The sequence below is a fragment of the Aythya ferina genome, assembly GCF_964211825.1.
Source record: "Aythya ferina genome assembly, chromosome: 3".
Classification (NCBI taxonomy): Eukaryota; Metazoa; Chordata; class Aves; order Anseriformes; family Anatidae; genus Aythya; species Aythya ferina.
Window position 1 is genome coordinate 52094387 of NC_140298.1, and position 13191 is coordinate 52107577.

At 41.6% G+C, this 13191-nt stretch overlaps 1 protein-coding gene across 7 annotated transcripts in view; it reads left to right on the plus strand.

Annotated features, from left to right (window-relative positions):
* PLEKHG1 (pleckstrin homology and RhoGEF domain containing G1) overlaps nt 1-13191 on the plus strand; it is a 163133-nt gene that overhangs the window by 92259 nt on the left and 57683 nt on the right. Inside the window, exon 1 of one of the 7 annotated variants that reach the window (XM_084514203.1) lies at nt 12754-12965. The exons of the other annotated variants lie outside the window; for them this stretch is intronic. The gene's annotated coding sequence lies outside the window, so the exon portion shown is untranslated. Of the gene's footprint in view, nt 1-12753; nt 12966-13191 lie in introns of those variants that run through there. 7 annotated transcript variants of the gene reach the window in all.

Genomic DNA, 13191 nt, shown 5'->3' on the forward strand with positions numbered 1-13191 from the left:
GTGGTTCCGCTCAAGTGGGCAGCCAAGCTCCACCACAGCCGCTCTCTCACTCCCCCTCCTCAAAGAGGAATGGGGAGAAAATATGTGAAAAGGGGCTCAAGGGTTGAGATAAGGATGAGAAAATCACACAATAATTATTGTAACGGGCAAAACAGACTCAGCATAAGATAGTAAGATTTATTGCTCATTACTAACAAGCTAGAGAAGTGAGAAACAAAGGAAAGAAACCAAAAGCACCTTCTCCCCCCATCCACCCTCTTCCACCTCCTCCCCCCGAGCGGCGCAGGGGAACGGGGGAATGGGGGTTATGGTCAGTCTACAGCACTTCTTCTCTGCCGCTCCTTCTCGGTCACTCTTGACCCCTGTGCTGTGGGGTCCCACCCACGGGATGCAGTCTTTGATGAACTGATCCAACGTGGGCCTCCCACAGGCAGCAGCTCTTCCAGAACTGCTCCAGATATGGGTCCGTACCACGGGGTCCATCCCTCAGGAGAAAACTGTTCCAACCTGGCTCCCCTACGGGCAGCAGCTCCTGCCAGGTCACCTGCTCCTGCGTGGGCTCCTCTCCACGGGCTACAGGTTCGGCCCGGAATCTGCTCCGGCAGGGGTCTTCCACAGGCGGCAGCCTCTGTCAGTGCAGGGCCACCTGCTCCACCGTGGTCTCCTCCATGGGCTGCAGCGTGGAACCCTGCTCCACCGTAGTACTCCATGGGCTGCAGGGGGACATCCTGCTTCACCATGGTCCTCACCACAGGCCGCAGGGGACTTCTGCTCTGGCGCCTGGAGCACCTCTCCCCCTCCTTCTACACTGACCTTGGCGCCGGCAAGGCTGTTCCTCACTCCCGGCTGCTGTCTGGCGCAGCATTTTTTTCCCTGTCTTAAATATGCTCTCACAGAGGTGCAAAACAACATCGCTTATTGGCTCAGCTCTGGAAAACAATGGGGCCCTTCCCAAACATGGGGCAGCTTCTAGATCTTTCTCACAGAAACCGCCCCTATGGCTCCCTGCTACCAAAACCTTGCCACGTAAACCCACTACACATCCTTCACACAAGGCAAATGTTAAAAGCAAAGCATCAAATATTTAGGAGTATTACAGATTTGATACAACCTGCATAATAAATACAAGGCTTAAAAATGTCTGTGGTCCTTGCTGAACAACCTTTGTTCCATTAAATGATTTATTTCTAATACTCTTTTAATAATGTTTACCTAAATTGAGTATTTAATATAAAACATTTTGTTTTGTATTTAAAATTTATATGCTAAACTATATACCCATTAAGATTTTTTCATCCTACTTAGACATCATCCAGTTTTCAAAGATTGAAAAGTATTCTTTCATGCAGCTGCTCTACTTTTTGCTAGATTAATTTCATCCCTTCCTTTATTTCCATTTTAAATGGAAACACCAGATAATTGGTTAAACACCAGATAATTGGTTCAGTAATGCCTCTCTGTGATCTGGAGAGATGAGATTGTCAACTACAGTAACAGCTGTACAGCTGTATGTGTAATGTACAGCTGGAGAAAATCCATTTGTTCATTTCTTAACCTTTTGACACGTCTGTTTTTACAACCCTGCTTGTTTTTGATGGCAAGTTAAAATACGGAATAACCACTGCAGAAGGAAACATCTTCTGTTATGAACAGAGTGTAAACTGAGCGTAATGCAATGGGAGGGTAGCATCCTTACAGAATAGGCTCTTACACACATGTGAAAACCCCAAAGTAAAGGTCCTTCTCTTCTCTCACATGACTGCCTGTTGAATTTTGATTTGCAGTAGTAAAAGGTGAATTTTAAAAGTCTTATTCATGTATGCTAGACACACACCTGTAAACATTCACTTGAAATCAGTGATACTTTACTATAAAGGCAGGCTCAACCAAGTCAAGACTATCCTTCCTTCTGTTCATGGCAGCAAGCAAGGCAGGTCTCAGAAGTCAAGACAACTGATTTCCATGTGAAGATGCCAAAACGCCACTGTAATAAGCAGGCAAATTCAAAAGTTTAAAGTATTCACAGAGGAATCAGTTTAAAAGATCTATGTGCTGATGGCATACTGTCTTCAACCCTGAGCTCAAGGGAGTTCTAAATCACTGGTGCATGTAGGTGCTGAAGAAAGAAGTAGTTTATCCATCTTCCATCTAATGGTATTATATCCATCAAGCCTTTAGGCTTCAGCAGCTTAACGCCAATCCTGCTTTTATTGCACTTGGGAAGCATAATGTTATATGCTACTTGCCCTTTTCAGTATCTTCCCCGTAAAAGTGGAGGTTTGTAATAATGTGGTGTGACAACAGGTCAAGTTTTCATCCTCCTCCTATCTAGACAAAATAAACATGTATTATGCAGCAGAATGTGGTGTAGATATTTCTTGCCTATCAGGTAAATACATGTGTGAAATTGAAAGATTTTTTTTTTCTCTCTCCCGTCATAAAAATTATGAGTGTGTTGCAATGCCATAAAACACGGCACTGGTTAGATATCATCTAAATGTGTGCAAGATAGCTTTCAAGCTAAGTTTCAGAGAAGATAAGAATCTGTCTGCTGCAGCAGAAGTACCCAAATGGACATTAATCCTGTTCCTGACTCTGGGCTCACTAGTTACTAGCTGGCTGTGCTGGAGGAGAGCCAGTCTTGTGCTAGCTCTAGGGCACTGGCAGAAACTACAGTGTTACTTTTGGGCTGCTGTGATGGAGAAAGTTGAGCACTGCCTTGTATCTGAATTCATTTCTACGTCTAGACAGACTTTTGTGATATCAAAATGGTTCACAGCCTCTTCAGGGTTCTGCCTAATGAAGGTACATATAGTGGTGTTCCTAAAAAAACAACTGTGAAGAGCTATGGCAGATGGAAATTAGGGTGTGCATTGCGTTCTGTATGGAGTAACTATTTTTTAAATTTTTTTTTTGTAGTCTGTTAAAATCAATGAGTTACGGTTTTCAGAAGCTAAATGTCTGGCTCAAGGACCTGTTCTCTAAAGCTACCGTTCTCCTTCAGCTTCCTCTTGCTTGAAGTCTTGAGTACTTAGCATTGACAAGGGACATGAAATGTGGAAACCCTCAGCAAAGGACTGTTTTATATTTGGCCCTAAATGCCTTGATGAGATGTAGAAGCTTAGGCAAGAGGACAGTCAAAGTTACCAGGGTAACTGCAATGCTAAGACTTTATTACGCGTAACCTCTGCCTTCGCTGTGCTGCTTTACTCATATTTCTTAAAATCCTATGAAATAGCTTCCATGCAATCAGCATCAGCTTTCCAGTCAAGAATACACATAACTAAGTAATGGTATCAGATAGCCTGGAGAAGTGCAGATGATAACATTTTTGTTCACTGTGGGTTATTGTTCATTTTTTATAACTTTTTGTCTAACCGAATTCACAAGGTGGACTCCAGAGTATTAGCTGAAGTAAGGCTTTACACTCCTGCATCAACTCATGTTCTGAGGATGGAAAAGAGTAAATCTCTCATATTAAGAGCTCATGACTTACATGTGTGGAGAAAATGTGCCAAATTCATTTATTTTTTATGGCAGGTTAGAATATAACTCCTTTCTCAGAAATGGTTTATTTAATTTTAAACTTTTAGGTATAAACAGTAATGGAATATCAACTGAACTTTTTAGGTGGCCTAGCACATGATTAATGCTTTAAATCCCAGTGACAAAGAACAGCTTGTTTCTTAAGTAAGTAAACTTAAAACTTGGGCTACTGATACCTAGTTAGTAAAGGGATGTAAAATTTTTTTTTAGTATTTGTGGGATGGCTTTTCCAGTTTCTTAATAAATGCAATAAATATTTCCTTAAAACTCACATGGGAAAATGGCTGCACACTTTGGAAATCTGAAAACCCTGATATGCAGCATGTATGTCCCTTCAGTTCCACTTTGACACATCTGAAGATTTTCTAAAAATGAATCTAGTTCAGATGAGGATGTGGAGGTGCCTAATGAATTACCTTCATTTAAACTAACAGTATTGGAAGCTATCACTTCCAATGTCCTGTCATCTCTGTAACACGGGATAAATGGAGGGGTCAATGGGATCGATAAGGAAGGATTCCTAGCTACATCGCTATGTATAGAGTAATATTAGTCTCAAAGCTTAACTACCAGTATCAGTGATATGTTCTTAAGCTGTGTTAGTCTGAAAAGAGAAAAGTAAACATAAGAGAAAGGAATGTCAATACTGGGGGAAAATGGTGGGCCCCAGTGTAACACACTCAGTGCATACTCCATAATTGTTTTCCTGTTTGCTAATGTTGATTATCAAGTCCTTTATCTTAAATATGCTTCTTGCCACCTCTGGATGTTAGAGACGAAGTGCTGACATGGTGGGACTTGAAGTTCAAAATATCCTTTTCAGGGTACAGAGAAGCTGATAACAAACAAAATCCCATGGTTCCTGCTGTAAGAGCTCTGGTAAATCCTAATGATAATTGTTTTGCTCACATCCCTAGATATGCTATGCTAGCATGCAATCAATAAAATAATAAAATCAATAAAACAGAAAACCACAACTCAAAATCCTATAAATTGACAATGGTGACAGGTTAAGAGTATGTGGAGTGCCCAGGACGTCAAGGTGCTTCCATCCTCACACATTCCTGTCTGTGTGGTATTCTTCCAAGACAGAGTTATTGGCAGATGCAAAAATATTAACAACAAATTGTACAAATCCCAAGCTTCAAAAGTTTCTCCTAAGCATTTTCCTAACACAAGACCCTTTCTTCCCTAGGCATGAATAAATTATAAATAAAACATATATAGCGAAATAAGCATACATTTAATGTGGCTAAACTGGCTTAGTGTTTGCACACCCTTCTGGTGAGCAAGATGTCATACTTCAGGAACACGGTTTGTGTCAATGTCTATCTTCAGTTCCTTAAAATGGATTTATGTTGTTGTTTGTTGAAGGGCACAGGGGGACATCGATGTTGAAACCCCTTCTTGGTACTTCCAGTGGTAGTGGGCTGTGCTTGTAAAGAGGTGCTTTTAGCAGCTGTGACTCCACTGTCTCTCTAACTCTGTCATTGAGATCTCCTAACAGTGGAGACCATCTTGGGAACTTCTCCTCCATCCATCAGCGTACATGTGAATGACACAGGGTAGCCATGGAGTTCTTCCAGTTTTTTGTGTTCCTTTTTTCTGAGCTGCAGTCAGCTACAACTACTGCCCTGTGAAAGGCAGCAGTATGACCGCAGTCAGTTTGATTCATTGTTTGGTGCTCAGGCCTTCAGCCTTTGACATTGTTTTCAAAGAATTTTGCTCTAATTTCATTGGAGGGGAATGTTTCCCCCAGATTGTTTTTCTAAGCTTTGGACTATTTTGCAATTAACTTGTAATTGGCAGGATTTGTGCATAGTTTAGAAGTTTAAAATGTTTCAAGTCCTTTAGTTTAGATTATAAAGAACATGTATTCATTGAAAAAATTGGAGTGGATTTTTTAATATCTTTTGGTGCTTTGTTAAGTGATGCTGATCAGTTGCAAAAGGGGTCTGGTTTACTCTCCTCATTCAAATTGTCCTGGGGAAGAATGTAACCATTTCTGCGGCATAATGGATAGTGAGATAAATGTTTTTGGATGCAGAAACAAGTATAACTGATATCATCTGTGGCTGTATATAGAAACTGATGTAAAAGAAGAAAAATGATGTGGAGGAGAGCCACCATCCCTTTTCACTAAATAAAGTTAATGAAGAAATTATTTGCAAGCCCTGATTCAGTACAAGTGTCTTACTAAAGAGTTATTTTTGATCATCTGTTACTGATTGAAGTTATACAAACTTCAGAAATCTTTTGCCAAAATCTTTGTTAATAATGCATTTTAATAGCTACATAATTTCTGAATACCTGTAAAAGTGAGATGCTCCTTACTGAAACCCTTCCTCTGGGAGGAATACATTATAGGTCATGCAAAAGGGGGAGAGTAGGAGAAGGCCCAGCTACTGCTCTTTCAACCTGTGCCTCTTTGTAGTAAAATAATGGTAGTCAGGGTTTCCAAAGAGATGGGGATTTGAAAAGTGAGAATGCCAGCTAATAGCTGTGGTAACAGGCTGAACGTGGTGGAATAATAGCTGTGCAGTGGCCTTTCAGCCTTATGGTGAGCCCCAGCACTCAGTAGTGAATGTGCAGCTTTGTTTGACCATGGAAATCCAGGCAGGAGCGGGGAGACCCGCTTGCATCCTGCTCCGCTGGGAGAAGTGTGGAGCTCAGCCTCTTCACCCTCCCCGGCTGCCCTACCAGCCCTTTCGTGCTGAATGTGACAGAAGATAGCTCATCGAAGATTTACAGCTTGATGGTGACGTTTTGGTCTTGGAGGAAAATGAATGTTTTATTGGGTGAGGTTTTTTAAAAAAAAATAAACAGGGGCTATGAGTCAGAATGGCTCCTAAAGATGAGGCCGGGCACTGAATTACCTGGTAAGTTCCCATGTGTAAGGGCTATGGAGTTGAGAAACCCGTGATGGTATAAAAGGAAGAGCAACAAAACGAATTGTTTTCTTGCATGGCTTGTTCAGAAAACTCCGCAGTTACAACAATGCTGTAATATGTGCTCAAATGCTCTGCCTCCTGCCTTCAGTGTTTCTGGGTCATGGTATTTACCTTTCTGGCAAAGTTTCTCAAAGCCTGAGCTGTGAGTTTTGGTTTTGAGATTTTGATTTGGAGCCCAACTGAATATTTAAACAGAGGGATTTGCTACTTGTTTCTCACAGAAAATGAGCAAGTGGAAAACCCAAACAACAAGAAAGACAGTGGGATTAAATGTCCCTGTCTGGAAGAAAGATACAGTGTGAAGGAGAAACCTGAGAAAAACAACTCTGATTTGCTGCATTAAGAAGGTTTGAGTAGGAGTCTAAGTTTCTCCCTTCTCTCTATCTGACCTGAGAACTGAAAAGGCAAATCTGAACTGTGTACTGACCACTGCTGGCTGTTTGGGCCACACAGACGGTGTTAGATGTTGATTGGAGTTACCTGCAGTCTGAAAACTGGCCAGGGTAAAAGTGTGTTTGAGACTGTAAGAGAGAGGCAATGTGGCATTGACTATAAGTGTAAAAGTAAGGCAAGCAGAAGGGTAGTGGCAGGCAGTTATCTCATGTCTTCTCATGAATGTTTTCAATTTATCTTATCTTGCTATAAGACATGTAGTGGTACCCTTTTACAAATGAGATTTTATGCCTCTTTCCTGTTTGTCAGGTTTTGTTCCTCTGAGTAGGCAAAAAAAAAAAAAAAAAAGGCATAATAAATCAAATGGTCAGTACAAATTTGAACACCCCGTTTCACTGACTTTTCCTGTACAGTGATCAATGAAGATCAATTGAAATAGCTCTGAATGTTAGAGAATTCAAACTTTTAAGTCTAGTCCTTATTTTTCTGTAGGAATTAGTGAAGAAGGAATGTGGGCTGCTCTGTAATACATGTAGCTTTTAATAAACTGACTGCCTTTCTGGTTCAAATTAAGCATTACATTGTTTTATTAAGAAGAAAGTGCAGAGAAAGTCTTATGACTCAATGAGTCGGTCATTGTGAATTATGCACTAAATATTCACACTAGACAAGTCCAAGCCTCTAATCTGTTTGTTTCTTGCCCTGTGGCTTCGGAAGTGTGTGACTGTTGGCACTGCTAATCTTGGCTGCCGATGCGTCAGTGAATGCTGCAGGCATTAGCACCATCTGTACGTGGGTGCAGTGGCTGCACTGCAGTGGGACACTGACACTGCAGGGATCTCAGATCACCTCAATTCTTGCTTCGCTTCTTGCACACAGAAGTCCTAGGGAAAGAATTGCTTGTTTGAGAAAGGAATTTTGGTGTTAATGGCTTCTCTTCATGAAGTAGCAGCTAAAGAGTAGCAGGGAGCAGCACGCTGCAATATTGCCTTAAAGCATCACTGAAAGTATTGTTAAGCCACTTCATCAAAAGCTGGCTCTGCTAGAGTGGCTTTCACAGAGATACCTTATAGTTGAATGACAATATGGTAGGGGAGGACCAAAACAAGGTATACAACAGGTCTGGATGTAAAAGGATCATCGGTAGAAAACAAACAAGCAAAAAATGACTGTTGGGTGTGACTGCACTGTTACAGGTCTCTTGTATATGGCAGTAATGAGAGGTCGCGAGTTACTGCTGTGACCAGTTGGTTTGTTGTCATTTGGCAGTCTGAGTCTTCTGGACCTTATTGACATGAAAAACCATTCTTAGCTATGAAAGCAACAGAGTAGGAGGAACTGTGGTACACTACTGCTTTGAACTTGAACGCCTATTTGGGTTCTTTTTATTTATTTATTTTCATTTAAAGTGCTGCAAGATTTTAAAATACCATTACTGTATGTTGCAAAAATCTGTTCCAGTCATTTATCAAGTTGAAGACATTCCTATTGAATTAGGGTTTTCAAAGAGCTATTTGCTTACTGTTATAATACCACCTTAAAATTAAGACCTGTTGTTGCATTTTAATAGAGTGGGCAAAAGAAAATGACTGATTAATTGAAAGGGCAGAGCCAGCCTGTGGTGGACACTGTCCGTCAGTGTCTCTTAATTTCAGCATGGGCAGAGTGTAAGGATTTCTCTCCTCAAGAAATAAACATGAATGCTTCTTTCTGTAGCTTTTATTTTTGTTGAAGAGAGGAAACCCAAAGGAAAGGTTTTATTTTACTGTAAATGCAAACATCTGTTAGCATGAGCCCAGTGTTTTTATTACAGTTCTGTTTCAAAATTCCAGTTGCTAAACTTCCTGAGGTGCAGAGGAGGTTCCAGTAAGTGTCTCCAATTCAAAAACAAATCGAAGAAATCCTTTTGCTGGATTTAAAGGAAAATACCAAGTCTTTAAAGTTTCTGAAATTCACTTTTATTTAGAATTAAGGAGACGAGCTATTTCAAAGATCTGGCTTTTACAAAATGTGTTTTTTTTATTCATTTGTTTGCTTTTTTTAAAGACATTTTCAATCTAAATGTTTAGAAGTCAACAAAAAATTAGTGGCAGAAGTCAACAATCTGTTAAAATGAGTTTTAAAGAACTGGTCGTTTTTTGCTAGATATTGTAGTTATGAGTTTGTGTTAAATTGTAAGAGATTAGTTGTATCAAGATTCCTTTTCTGTGGTCACACAATTAAATTTTTGACTGTGACTATTAAAATAATCCCTAGATGCTGTCATTTCTTTTACTGCAACTGTGCATCCCTCTGTGAAGTTTATTTGCTTACTGCAAGGTATTTAACATTTTTCATCTTAAAAACTTCACAATGTTCTTGGTAAAGCAACCAGCATGTTGTGCTGTGTAGGGATGACTAGCCAAGAACCCCAGTGTGCTTGTGCTGCAGCAGGCTCTGAAGGTGAACTTCAGCTCGGTTAGATAAGTTGGAAACTGCCCTTAGCAGTAGCATTTGGCATGATGGGGCATTTGCTGGGAGCAGTAGACTGATCCAGGAAGAAGTATAAAACAGACCTGATGTCCAAACACTCTTACAGTGGTGTAGTGTATGATAGAGGCATAGTATTGTGGCAGCAGCAAGGCCTGATCCAGTGTGGTGCTGTGCAGAAAGAAGAGCACGTGTGGATTTTCATTCTGGTTGTGGTGTAGACATCTGAATGTAAAAATGCTTTAAAATTCAGGCAGCAGCACATTGAACACTTACTGTTTAGTCTTCCATAAATACCAGTACGGACAGAGAATAAAGCCTTGATTGCATTATCATCCATGGTAGAGATAAGAACTGTGTATTTATTCCTACATATGCGCTCATATCAACATGTCTTCACTGAGTTTTCATTTAATCTTACTTGCTGATTTACTTACATAAATGGGCCTTTTTTTTTCATCTCCTTGTGGACCTCCAAAGTTCACAAGGAGATGGAAAATAATCCTTTTAAAAGGCCTATAAATGGAGCACTGGATCCATATGCCCTGTTTGTGTTGCAGTACCTCAGCAGCACGTGGTGGACTGTTCCTTTTTCTAGGTGTCTCTGCAGCACTGTATACAGACCAAATATCTACTGCATTGCAGAGAGTTATTAATACATTACATTGCACTTTCAGTGAAGATGTCAATTTGTCCTTAAGCCTGAATGTACCCTGTGGTTGAGTTATGGTGGTTTTTTTTTCCTTTTTTTTTTTTTTCCCTGAGTTTTGCTGAGAATAACTTATTTCTTCAGTAAATCCTTAGCCAACTGGCAATTACAGAATAACATCATTCCTAACCTCTCTAAACTCCATGTAATGTTTAAGTTTAGAAACATCACGGCTTTATTCCAAAACAAAAACAGGTCACCTTTCTCAGCTCTTCATCCTTGATGCATTAATAATGCAGTCTATGGCACTCTGCGGGCAGCGAGAGGGAGGAGACAGGGCAGAGAAATGAGCAGGATGCCAGCTCCTGGAAGATACTGCAGATAAGCAGAAGCCAAATGCAAGAGATATGAAATGACAGAAAATAAGGAGAAGTGAGGCGAAAACATTGTTTTTCTGGCACATCTATGTACTCTTTTATTGGCAATGCACATTAAAAACAAAATGCTTTGAGTTGCTGGTATTCTGCACTGACAGATCTCAGTGCTACACATCTTTAAAGGGATGCATTGGGGGAATTCCTTGGGAAATCTTCACGTGTGGGGTAAACTTTTGCTGGCATAATGTGGGGATGGGAGCCAAGGCCAAATGTGGATGCATAGAGAGGAAAGAACAACGCAGAACAGTGTAAGGACCTTGCACCTAGCCCACTGAGGCAAACGTGGGAAGCTCTCTATTGCTGGCTGCCTCTTGGTTGGCCCATTGCTGAGCTTGATTCGAGCCTTTGGAATTCAGGAGGTTTGTCATTGCTAAATGACAGAGCATTTTTGCTTTGCTGGTACTGCTTGTGTGTAACAGGGCAGTAGCTCACAGAAGTGACCAAGCAATGACCTGCATCTCATTGATGCTGTATAGATCTGCCCAAGAGTTATATGAAACCTCCTTCAGAAGTGCTAAAAGTTCCATGGGCAAGGCGGGCACCACGTGTGAGGGAAGCAGAGGTTCAGGGAAGTGAATTTTTGGCTTCTGACAAAAATGTGTGTGAATGTTGAAGTACAGCAAATGTTCGGTGTGTTTGCCACATTTGGGTTATTTGACCAAGGGTGCTGTGGTCTGCGTGCATGTGTGATGAGGACACTGGGGCTGGTGTTGGACTTCCTATGCCAGTGAACGTGTCCAGGATTTGCAGATACATGGTGACCTGTCTGAAGTATTACTCATGTCTTGCAAAAATTGGGAGTGTGCATGTATATCTTTTAATGTAAATATGCATATGTTAAAAAAACCCTCAAAAACTACAGGAGAATATATTTGAGAGAGAGCATGTCTCAAAGATCCCTGGCGGCAGCGAGGCAGTGGGTTGTAAACAGCTGATCTTTAAGCCTGGGTAAATGGGACTTCACCCTGGCAGCCCGGATGTTGAGATCAAAGTGTTTCACGGCTCTGTGAACGGCCTCAAGGCCATCTTCACTTCCCTTTTCTACCCCCAGCTTCCTGCTGCAAGGGTGTTGTTCAATGAATACACTCTTCAGGAAAGCTCAAAGTGAAGTCGAGGCCATGTTGCATGTAAGGAGTGAGGGAGTGAATGTGAAGTGTGGTTTTAAAGATTAGAGTAGCTCTTTGTGGGTTCGGGTTGAGCATGCAGCTGGGAGAGCACACTTGGGAAGTGGTGTCAGCAGCTGGGAACTCTTCTGACTTCCTTTGCCTCCCAGCTCCAAGCTGGAAATGCCACCACCCCCTCCAAGGGCCAGAAGAGTTCCTGGGCAGAGGAGCCATCATCAGCTTTCCCACCTGTTAGCACTGGTGTGCGAGGAGTAGGACTGGGGCTGAATTGAATTGTCAAACTCTCGCCCCTGTCACGCACACAACAACTGCACCCAGCCCTGCTTTAAGATGCACAGGAATAGTTCATCTCTGGATCGATAGTTTCTTTGTTTTTCTAGGTAAGTTAGTGCTATCAATGTCCAGACAGGCATCATACGCTGTTGTTTTGTTGGTTTTTTTTCCTGGTTACCCAGCCCAGTGATTTGGGGAGTGACTTGGACCACAGGACGTGCAGGCACCAAGCAACCAAGCAAGGTTTTCTGATAAACCTTCTTTCTGTCTGTCTCATCTTTCTTGCTTGCATCCCTGTTCCTTTCTTATCCCTACACACACTTGTTTTCTTCCTTCTACACCCATTTTTCTCCTTTTCTCTATTTTTAACTTTTCCCTCCCATTTGTCCTCTCATTGTCCCCTTCCCTTCAAAAGTCCTTTCTCTTTTATTTTGCTTCATTGTGATTTAGCACGAAGCATTTGGTGGCTCAGCATTCACATTTTCTTCTGAAAGTCTCTCCTCTGTCCCTTTAAAAAACACTGAAGTTTTGCAAACACACTGTAAAAGCCTGTTCCTGTTTATGTAAAGGCAGAATAGGGTCCAGAACGATCCCTTTTAATTAGCGTTGCAGGTTCATGGGAGTTTCTAATATAAATACAGGAATTTCACAATGCCAGCAGGTTATTTATTTGCTTTGCATGCTTATCAATATTGTCGGCGAATCAAGGGGTCAAAGCGTAAGAAATGCCATGGAACCATGGGCTCTATTCGCTATTTTTACAGCTTTGTGCCCGGAAAAATGGAAGTTACTGGGTGTTGCTCAGTGAAGTGTGCGTTTCAAAGTTACCCACAGCGATGCCCATTGTCCTGTCCCTGAATCGAATGATGTAATGTTTCATTTAAGGCTCTTAGCGATGCTGAAGACTCTCGGTGCACTGGGAAAAAGGCAGTGAGAAAGTTGTGAATCAGGTTTCTGTAAAGCCTTTGTGTTTAGGGTTTTGATAGATAAAAGCTGACTCATGCAATATTTCTGGCGAAGGAGCTGTACGGACTAGTAAGTGCTTCTCATTTTACCTGAGTGCCCAGTGAGGTAATTTGGGAACAGCTGAAGGCAGAGCGTGCATTTATTCCCCGCTGCACAGGTAGGTCGTGGGTTGTTCTGTGAGGATTTGAAAAATAGAGAGGACTTGTTCGTTCTCTGTGCGGGGAGCCAGAGACATTCCTCAGTGGTGAGATACTGTCGCAGAGGATTTTCCCTTGCAATAATGTTCTCGGGCATTAGCGGGCTTGGTTCTGACAGAGGCTATTCTGCTCTAAGCGTTGCATGGTGGGGAGGGCGGCTTGACAGACAGAGACACATTAGCTGAT